Raw genomic sequence first — 10,889 nt, 5'->3', positions numbered from 1 at the left:
TATATTTTTATTAAAACATTCTTTCATATATGCATTTGGTATTTTATAATTGTCATCATTCACAAGTTATAATTTCTAAAATTGTTCCCTTTGATACGAATTGAGAATCTGAGGTGTCACTGTAATTGTGTATTTCTGAATATTTGTACTGTGACACCAGCTGGGAAATCACACAAAAAGACTGCATAACAAGAGTGTATATATCCTTATAGTCTTCCTGTTTAATTCAACGTAATGTAGCAGAAGAGTCAGAAGGCATCTCCTATGGCAAAATTCTTACCTACAGAATTATGGAGCCAACAAAGCTGAAGTGGCCCCTTATGTCCTGAAAGCACATTACATGGCCTCTATTTGAGTAAAAGGCTCAATTGGAAAAAGTTGGAATTTTACCAAAATTGGATTTTCTCTAACACAAGAGTATTGCCTTGAGTCATCCTGCTTGACGCACTGTTGAATTAAAACCCTTGGTGAAGCAATAAGCCCTGGAAATTGTTAAGCTGTTTTGTGACTTGGAGGAAAATTTAAGAACTAAAGCAATGCCTCTGTCAAGTGTCCTCATTCACTCCAGGATCATTAAAATCTATTCCAATATTTGGAAGCAGATTTCACAGAAATTTCCATTTTCCATTGCCTTGCATCTGGATGACAGTATTGATATCTTTTAGTTGAGCCAGGTCTTAATTTGCATCTGTTATTTGCACAAGGACAGCATCAAACAAAGATTCCTATTTTCTGAGTCTGTTTGGAATATTTGAAGACCTCCTGTGCTTTTTAATTTTTTTAATAAAAAATTTAATTTTGAGACGAAGGTAGATTCACACGCAAGTTTTATTGTGATTTATTTTTGTTTATAACTGCTTTACAGTGTTGTGTTGTAGTTTCTGCTGTACAGTGAAGTGAATCAGCTGCATGTGTACATGGGTCCCCTTCCTCTTGGACCTCCCACCCACCCCACCCATCCCACCCACCCCTCCCACCCCTCCCACCCCTCCCACCCCTCCCACCCCACCCATCCCACCCATCTAGGTCATCGCAGAGCATCGAGCTGAGCTCCCCGTGCTAGAGGCAGGTTCCCACTAGTTACTTACTTTACACGTGACGAAGAGTCAGACACGGCTTAGCGGCTGAGTAACAGCAACAACAAAGTGTATATGTGTCAGTCCTAATCTCCCAATTCACCCCAGTTTTGAGAATTAACAGAGTGATCTCTTCTACGCTTTATGTATTTTCCCCCTATGGTGACATCTTGTAGAACCATAGTACAATATCACCACCAGAATATTAAAATTCATATGAGCAAGATAGAAAACACTTCTCTCACCCAGAAGGAGCACTCATTCTTGCTCTTTTAGAGTTAGATCCCCTTCCCTCCTACCTGCATCCCTTCCCGGACCCCAAGCCACCACTAATTTGTTCTACGTTTTTATATTTTTGTCATTTTAAGAATGTTATATAAATGGAAACATGATAGTCTGTAACCTTTCAGAATTGACTTTTTTTTTTCACTCAGAATAATTCTCTGAAGATTCATTCATTCATGCTGTTTATATTAATATTTTGCTCCATTTTACTAAGTAGTGTTCCATACTGTGTACTATAGTTTGTTTAACCATACATCCATCAAAGAACATCTGGATTGTTTCTACTTCTGGCAATTATGAATAAAGCTGCTATACACATTCATGTACAGGGGTAAGTGTTGCCATAAGCCTTCATTTCTTTGGGATAAACGCCCAGGCGTGCAAGTGTTGGGTCACATGGTAGTTGCTGTTTAGCTTTTAAGAAACTGCATAAGTGTTTTCCAGAGTGACTCTACCATTGTGCGTTCCCACCAGCACCATGGTGTAAGTGACCCTGTACCTCTGTATCCTTCTCAGCATTTGGTGGTGTTATTATTTTTTATTTTAGTCATTTGACAGGTTTGTAGTGATGCCTCATTGTTGTTTTAGTTCCATTTGACTAATGATAATGAACATCTTTTTATGTGCTTGTTTACCACTGTATATTCTCTTTGATGAAATGTCTTTTTTTGCCTTTTGTCCATTTAAAAATTAGATTGCCTTTTTAACCCTGTTTTTTTTTTTTTAATATATTCTAGACACTGGTACTATATGGGATATGTATTTTGCAAATATTTCTTCTATAGCTTGTGTTTTTATCTTCTTAGTTCAGTTCAGTTCAGTTGCTCAGTCGTGTCTGACTCTTTGCGACCCCACAGACTGCAGCATGCTAGGCTTCCCTGTCCATCACCAACTCCCGGAGTTTACTCAAACTCATGTTCATTGAGTTTACTCAAACTCATATTCACTGAGTCGGTGATGCCATCCAACCATCTCATTCTCTGTCGTTCCCTTCTCCTCCTGCCCTCAGTCATTCCCAGCATCAGGGTCTTTTCAAATGAGTCAGTTCTTCGCCTCAGGTGGCCAAAGTATTGGAATTTCAGCTTCAGCATCAGTCCTTCCAATGAATATTCAGGATTGATTTCCTTTAGGATGGACTGATTGGTTGGATTTCCTTGCTGTCCAAGGGACTCTCAAGAATCTTCTCCAACACCACAGTTCAAAAGCACCAATTCTTTGGTGCTCAGTTTTCTTTATAGTCCAACTCTCACATCTATACATGACTACTGGAAAAACCATAGCTTTATCTTCTTAATAGGGTCTTTTGTGGAACAAAAGTTTTAAATTTTGATGAACTCAAATTTGTCAACTTTTCTCTTTTGGTATCAAACCTAAGAGTGGTTTGCCTAGCCCTAGATCTCAAAGATTTTCTCCTATTGTTTTTCCTAAAAGTTTTACAGTTTTATGTTTTGTACTTAAGACCATAATCCATTGTTTTTTTTTTTTTGCAATGGAAATAGAAGCCTCCCCATCATATCGTTTAAAAAATTTTTATTTTTATTTCAAAATTATTATTATTATTTTTTGGCTGTGCTGAACAGCATTTGGGATCTTATCAATAGTTCCCTAGCCAAGGATCAAACCCATACCCCCTGCTTTGAAATGGTGGAGTCTTAACCACTGGACCTCCAGAGAAGTTCCCCCACGATCCATTTTGAGTTCATTTTTATATAAGGTATATAAGATTTAATAAGATTTTTATATAAAGTATATGAGATTTAATACAATTTTTGTAGAGATATACAATTGCTCTAGCATCATTTAAAAGACTATCTTAAAATAAATAAATAAATGGCTGTCTTCCCTTCATCAAAATGCTTTTGCATCTTTGTCAAAATCAGTTGGCTGTATTTGTGTCGGTGTGTTTCTGGGTTTTCTATTTTGTTTATTAATTTGTGTGTCTTCCTTCTACCAGTGTCACATGGTGTGGATTGCAGTAGCTTTCTTCTCTTTCAGAATTGTTTTTGTTCTTACAGTTCCTTTTCTTTTTTATATAAACTTTAGAAATAACCTCTGTATCTACAAAAATTCTTGCTGGGATTTTGAAAGTAATTGTATTAAATATGTATATCAGTTTGGGGAGAATTGATATCTTTTATTGTATTGAGTCTTCCAGCCTGTGAACATGGTGCATCTCTCTTTATTTAGAGATTCTTTTACTTCTTTAATCAGTATTTTGTAGTTAAGCACATGCAAGTCCTGTCAATATTTTGTTAGATTTATGCTTAAGTATTTCACTTTTGGGGAGCAATTTAAAATGATACTATATTTTTTATTTCAGTGTTTACATGTTCATTGCAAGTATATAGAGATGAAATAAATTTTTTGATTTATATACATTTTTATATCAATTTTGTAAAAGAGAAAATGCTTATGTACATTTCTTTTAAAAGATTTATAAGATGTAACAAAGTGTTTGTTTCTATCCCTGATAAAATATTTGGTGAAATTTTTCCATGTTTTCTATAATAAATATTCTTTTACTTACATACAGACATATATTTTGGCTTGTTGAAACAGTGAAAAGTCATTTTATTAGGAAAGTAGGCTTTGGTCCCTAAATCACTTTAATTTGAAAATCAGTGTAAATATAACTTTCAACATTTTATTATGGAGACTACTCAGTGATTGCATATTATTATTCATATTACTAATTTGATTATCATAAAATATTGATTTAAGCCTGGTTTATTTGCATAGACACACAAATAATGTTCCTACGTTGCTTTTGTCTCATCTGCTTTTCTTATTATTTAAGTATGCATGCAAATATTACACAAAAAAATTACCTGACATCTAAGAAATCCAATAGATTTTTATATGTTTATCTCGTATTCTATAACCTTGCTAAAATCATTTATTAGTTCTAGGAGTTTTTGTAGATTCGTTTAGTTTTACTGTGTAAATAATCATGTCATTTGCAAGGACAGACTGTTTTATTTCTTTCTTTCCTATCTATATGACTTTTGTTTCTTTTTCCAGCTTTATTTCTCTGGCTAGGTCATTTTGCACTGTGTTAAATAAATGTCTTTATCTTGTTCCCAACTTTAGAGAGTAAAGAATCACTCTTTCACTGTTAAGTATAATGTTCACTGTGGGGCTTTGTAGATGCTCTTTATCAAACTGAGAAAGTTCTATTTCTGTTTGCTGAGAGTTTTTAACATGAATGTGTTTTGAATTCTGTAAAATGCTTTTTTTGCATCAAGATGAATATGTGATTGATTGTTCTTAATTAGCTTGTTAATATGATGGGTTATATTGTCAATATTTTGTCAATGATTTGTCAATATTAAACCAGTCTTACATCTATAAAATAAACCTTGGTTGGTCTTAGAGTGTATTGCTGAATTCTATTTCTTAGTATTTTGTTAGGGATTTTTGTGTCAATATTGAAGAGGGACATTAGTCTGTTCCACTGAACTGTAGCTTTTTCTTTTTACATTGGTAACAGGATGATAATAGCTTCATAAAATGAATTGGGTGTTGTTCCCTGCTTTTCTATGGAATCTTTCTACCTTCTTGATGTTCTAAGATTTTTTTGTTTTATTTATTTATTTATTTTTGTTTGTTTAGAGAACTTCCTTTAGCCATTCATTTAGAGTAGATCTGCTGGAACCAAATTCTCTTAATTTTCTTTAATCTGAGAATGTTCTCATTTCCCCTTCACTCCTGTAGGATATTTTTGCTGGGTGTGGGATTCAAGGTTAATAGTTCTTTCTTTCACCACCTTGATAATACTGTGTCGCTTCCTGCTCCATGGTGCTACATAGAGTCTAATAGGAAATCCACAGTCATTCTAATTATTTTCTTCAAAGGTAAGTTGTCGTTTTTCTCTGGCTGCTTTTAACACTTTTCCTTCATCATTACTTTTTAGAATTTTAATTATAATGTGCCTTTATGTGGGTTTCTTTGGCTTTTTTCTGTTTGTGATTTACTCATCTCCTCAAATTAATAGGTTTACGTCTCTTGCTAAATTTGGGATGTTTTCAGCCATTATTTCTTTGAGTCTCTTTCCAGTCCCACTCTATTTCTCCTTTGTTCTAGGATTCTGATGACAAGAATGTTAGATCTTTTATTGTAGTACCGTAGATCTCTTGAGGCTCTGTTCCTCTATTTTTTTTTCTTTTAGTCTATTTTCTTTCTTTAGTTCAGATTAGGTAATTCCTATTGTCTTGTCATCCAGGTCACAAATTCTTTGCTCTGTTTCCCATTTGGCTGTTGAGCCCACCCACTGAGTTTTTATTTCCGTTGTTGCCAGTTTCAGTTCCAAACTTCCTGGTTCTTCTTTATATTCCTTTGCTGAGGTTTTTCTACCTTTTAATTTGCTTAAGATGCATTTGTAACTGCTTCTTAAAGCATTTTTATCATGGCTACTTAAAAAAAAAATTTTTTTTAAACTGGAAGATATTTACTTTACAATATTGTGTTGGTTTCTTCCATACATCAACATGAATTAGCCATAGGTATTACAAATGTCCCTTCCCTCTTAAACCTCCCTCCCACCTCCCTCCCCATCTCATCCCTCTAGGTTGTTACAGAGCATTGGCTTTGTGTTCCCCCAGTCACACGGCAAACTCCCACTGGCTATCTACTTTACATGTGGTAATGTATATGTATGTTTCAATGCTACTCTCTCAAATCATCCCACCTTCTCTCTCCCCAACTGTGGCCAAAAAATCTCCTCCCTATGTCTGCATATCCATTGCTGATCATGGCTGATTTTAAACCTTTGCCATGTAATTCTAACATTTCTCTTCTCTTGAGGTTGGCATCTATTGATTGTCTATGCTTGTTTAGTTTGAGCTTGTCATGGGTCTTTATATGACAAACGATTTTTGACCAAAGCCCAGGCATTTATTGGAGAAGGCATTGGCAACCGACTCCAGTACTCTTGCCTGGAAAATCCCATGATGGAGGAGCTTGGTAGGCTGCAGTCCATGAGGCCGCGAAGAGTCAGACACGACTGAGCGGCTTCACTTTCAGTTTTCACTTTCGTGCTTTGGAGAAGGAAATGGCAACCCACTCCAGGGTTCTTGCCTGGAGAATCCCAGGGACGGAGGAGCCTGGTGGGCTGCCGTCTCTGGGGTCACACAGAGTCGGACACGACTGAAGTGACTTAGCAGCAGCAGGCATTTTTGTCTTGTGTTTTGAGACCATACCGCATTTCATCCTTTTGTTCTAGCTGGGTTTCTCTGACACCATTGCAGGAGGGGACGTTGTAGTGCTGCCTCGTTGCTGCCGGGTGGAGATAGAAGTCCAGGTTTCCTACAAGGCATTTGTTGACACCTGAGGTGGTGGCAGCTCCTGGTTAGTCCCGGTCAGGAGTTTGGGCTCCCCATGGGGTCTTCACTGACACTGAAGAGGTGGGGGCTCATTACCACAGTGCCGGGGTGGGATAAGAGCCCTGGCTCTCTACTTGATCTTCTGATACTATCTGGGTAGGGGTGCTGGGGCACTTTGTTACAGCCTTGAGAGAGTGGACTTCTAGGCTTCCCACTTGGCCTTTGCTGGCATGAGTAGAGATGGAACCACAGGTTTAAGTGGTGTTTGACTGGAGTAGAGTGGTCATGGACTAACAGTGTTCTTTCCTGGCCCTTTGGCCAGGCTTTCGTTGGAGCTTTTTGTTTTTATTTATTTATATTTTTGGTCTGTGTGTATTAGTCTTTCTAGATTGTTAGAGGGCTTCAATTTGATAGAGGGTTTCTCCCACTCCATGTGGTGGGGGGAGGTATATGGAATAAAGAGAAAACTCAGGGAACTCACCATATCATGTCATGGACACCAAGGTCCCAGCTGGTCTACTTTCTTCCCTTCAGTATACTTATGTGTGTTTTATGTATAATGTTTATGGTTTTTAGTTTTACATAGTGGAAAAAATAGGGGAAAATATGTCTATTCCATCTTCCTAGAAGAGGAAGTATCTTCTGGACTCATGGGTACTTATTTTATACTTGGTTCTAATCCAATACTACTTTGTTTTGTTTGCTGCCCAAAAATTTTCAGCTATAGTCATTGGTTGTGGTTTTTCTTTTGCATCAGAATCCCCTGGGGCTGCTTCAGTGGACAGGGAAGGAAGAAACACTATGGAAGGGCTAGGCCTCTGCTTCAATGTGGAAGGAGAGGCTTGGTTTCCTTTAAGTCCTTCTTTCATCCAACAGCTTGAGAAGAGGTCTCACTTGAAGCCATTTCTGTGGCTCCCCAATAGCTGTCCAACATAAACTGGAGGTAGGCTAATCAACTGATTAGAGGGCAGAGGCCCTAGACCCTAGCCACTCCTCCTCGGAGCCTTGATCTTGTCCATTTGATTGTGACACTTCTTCCTCCCACCTTCGCTTGTGAGGAAATGGGACGCAGCCGGGGTGATCACTTATCTGGGGTGACAGCAAGTAAACATGAAAAATGTGTTGGGGAATGCAAAAGGACAGTGATCAGAAAGGCTTTTTCTTTTGACCTAAATCATGATGTTTTGGGCGTCGGCGAGAGTTTCCCAAGTTATTTATAACTGTCCATCCCTGTTAGGGGATATATGTTTTATATAAATATAGGTAATCTTTTCTAATCAAATGATAAATGTGTGTGTCCCAAATGGAAGGCCCTAGTTAGCCATCTTGTTACAGAGAGGTTCAGGTGAATAATGGAAATATTACCGGCATGACATTGGATCAGATGCTTCAGAATACTCAGTGTTTGGATGTTAGGGCTCCTTAAGGTTTTTGGTGGAAGATCCTTCATGGTAACAGAGGTAAGCTTCAAAAGCCAAATTCTTTTAGAATGATACTCAAGGTACTTCTGTTCTGGCAGCTAATGATTGTGTGTGTAGGAGGACAGTTTGTAGCACTTTGGAATTTCTGTTGTGAACAGTCAGCATCTGGCTCCTTATCTCCCATCCTTCTTGAGGGACCCCCATGGGGCATTTCAGTTCCAGACTTAGTGGGTGTCTAGCACTCATTTCCTCTTCACACAAAGGGAAATCCTCAGAGTGTTAGAGCTGGCAGGAACCTAATTAATTCTCCTCTAGAGCAATCTTGGTTGCTATTTAGAAACATCTGGAAAAAAAGCAAAACTAGTAGTGTCTGGGCCCCACCTCTAGACATTCTAACTGTTTACACCAGCATGATAAAGTAGGTAGTGTTATTATCTCCATTTAACAAATAGAGACCCTGTTGCCTGGATGAAGTTTCTCTTAGACCAATAGTTGCCCAGGGTGGAGCAGGATTTGAAACCAGTCTGTGTCTGGAGTCCCAGATTTGTGTGTGTATGTGTGTGTGTGTGTGTGTGTGTGTGTGTGTGTGTGTGACTGATATTTCATTTTATCTTTTAACATTTCTCTGAATTTTTCTCTATTTTTTGAAGATGAACATGCATTGATTTTATTTATTTTTAAAATTTTAAATTATTTTTATTGGAGTATGGTTCATTTACAATATTGTGTTAGTTTCTACTGTACAGAAAAATGGAGCAGTTCTATATACACATATATCCACTCTTTTTGATTCTTTTTCCATACTGGTCATTATAGAGTACTGAGTAGACTTTCCTGTGCTGTATAGTAGGTTCTTATTTAGTTACCTGTTTTATATGTAGTAAAGTGGTTCCCTGGTGGCTCAGAGGTTAAAGCATCTGCCTGCAATGCAGGAGACCTGGGTTCAATGCCTGGGTTGAGAAGATCCCCTGGAGAAGGAAATGGCAACCCACTCCAGTATTCTTGCCTGGGAAATCCCATGGAGGGAGGAGTCTGGTAGGCTACAGTCCATGGGGTCGCAAAGAGTCAGACACGACTGAGTGACTTCACTTTCACTTTCAATGTGTAATGTCAATGCCAATCTCCCAATTTATCCTTTCCCACTCCTTGGAGCCCCAGATTTTAATCAACACACTTCCTGGAGGTGAATCTTCACACATGTTGGTTTTCTTCTACACCAGTGAATGTTAGAATCACCTGAGAAGATTTTTACAAACATGGACACCTCCACCCCACTCCCTGGTTCTGGTTTAATTGGGCGGATGTGAGGTCAGTGCCCTGATGGGTTTTTAAATATCTCCAGGTGATTTGAATGGGTGTCGGGATCAAGAACCTCTGTTGAAACTCGATCATATGAACGATTCCTTAATGTCTAGAAACAGACCCCAATGCCCAGAGGCAGAAGTGAGCCAGAGGTTGTGCCAGGACTCAGAGGCTGCCCAATTTTCTACACACAAGGGGCCTCTGGCTGAATCAGGCTCTTTATCTTTTAATTTATTTACTTATTTTGAGGGTTTACATTCTTTTAAAATGATTTTTAAACTGAGAATGTTAAGAAATTGGAAATTTTCAGATAGATGCTCAGATTTCAGAATTCGCTAGACATGTCAGAGTACCTGATAACCCTTGACTGGAGCTGAGCCCAGCCGTCCTTCCCAGTTAGATGCGTCCCCACTGGCATTCCCGTTGCTGGTCTCAAAGAGCGCTGGAGTTTACAACCGCTGTACTCCAACTGTGGGGCTTCCCTGGTGGCTCAGTGGTAAAGAACTGGTCTGCCAATGCAGGAGATGTGGGTTCAATCCCTGGGTCGAGAAAATCCCATGGAGAAAGAAATGGCAACCCGCTCCAGTATTCTTGCATGGGAAATCCCATGGACAGAGGTACCTGGAGGGTTATAGTCCATGGGGGTCACAAAAGAGTCAGAGACAGTTAGCGACTAAACTTCTCCTGTGATGTCCTTCATCATAAAGATTTGTGTTGTTGTTCTAGTTACTTTTCTTGATTGCAAGCACCTGAACACTTTCAACGCAAGGGCAACTCTGCCCCTAGGGAACATTTGGAACATCTGGAGATTTGTTTGAATGTCACACTGAAAGCGGGGGACAGATATCCCAGCTTCTAAGTGGGTAGAGGTCAGAGATGTTGCTAGGCATCCTACGATGTACAGGATGGCCCCACAACTGAGAACTATCCAACTCTGAAGGTCAGTAGTGCTGAAGTTGAGAAACTCTGCCTTGAGGTAGTTTCTATGCCTCTTGCTTATCTCTGAACACCCCAGGCTCTGGGCCTGACTGGTGGTACATAGTAGACGGTCAATTAAATGTCAATTGGCGGACTATGCTGGCTTCTCCTCTGCTCCCACTGGGTTTCGACCTGACTCACGGTTGTTTTGCTCTGTGTGCACCATATGGCCTTGCCTAAATGAGTGAGTCAATACAAAGCCTTCCATATGCAAAATAAGTGATCTTACGAATGAAATCTAGAGCAGGGACATGGTGATTTCATCTGAAGGCAGAGACTAATTAAACACAAGATTGTAGGACGTGCGTTTTTTTTGAGAATGGAAGGCTTCTGCAGTGGGACGATTCATCGCTCATTCCTAGAGAGGAGGAATAGGGAGGAAGTCTTAATCATGCTTTTACTGATCAAAGGTGTCCTGAAATCCTTTCATTAACTGGGTGAAGAATGAAACTGACCCAGTGGGACTTCTGGGCGGCATAAATTAATTATAAATTGCTGCAAATGAT

This window comes from Cervus elaphus, chromosome 15 (genome assembly GCF_910594005.1).
Source record: "Cervus elaphus chromosome 15, mCerEla1.1, whole genome shotgun sequence".
Lineage (NCBI taxonomy): Eukaryota > Metazoa > Chordata > Mammalia > Artiodactyla > Cervidae > Cervus > Cervus elaphus.
This window is presented reverse-complemented; position numbering follows the sequence as displayed.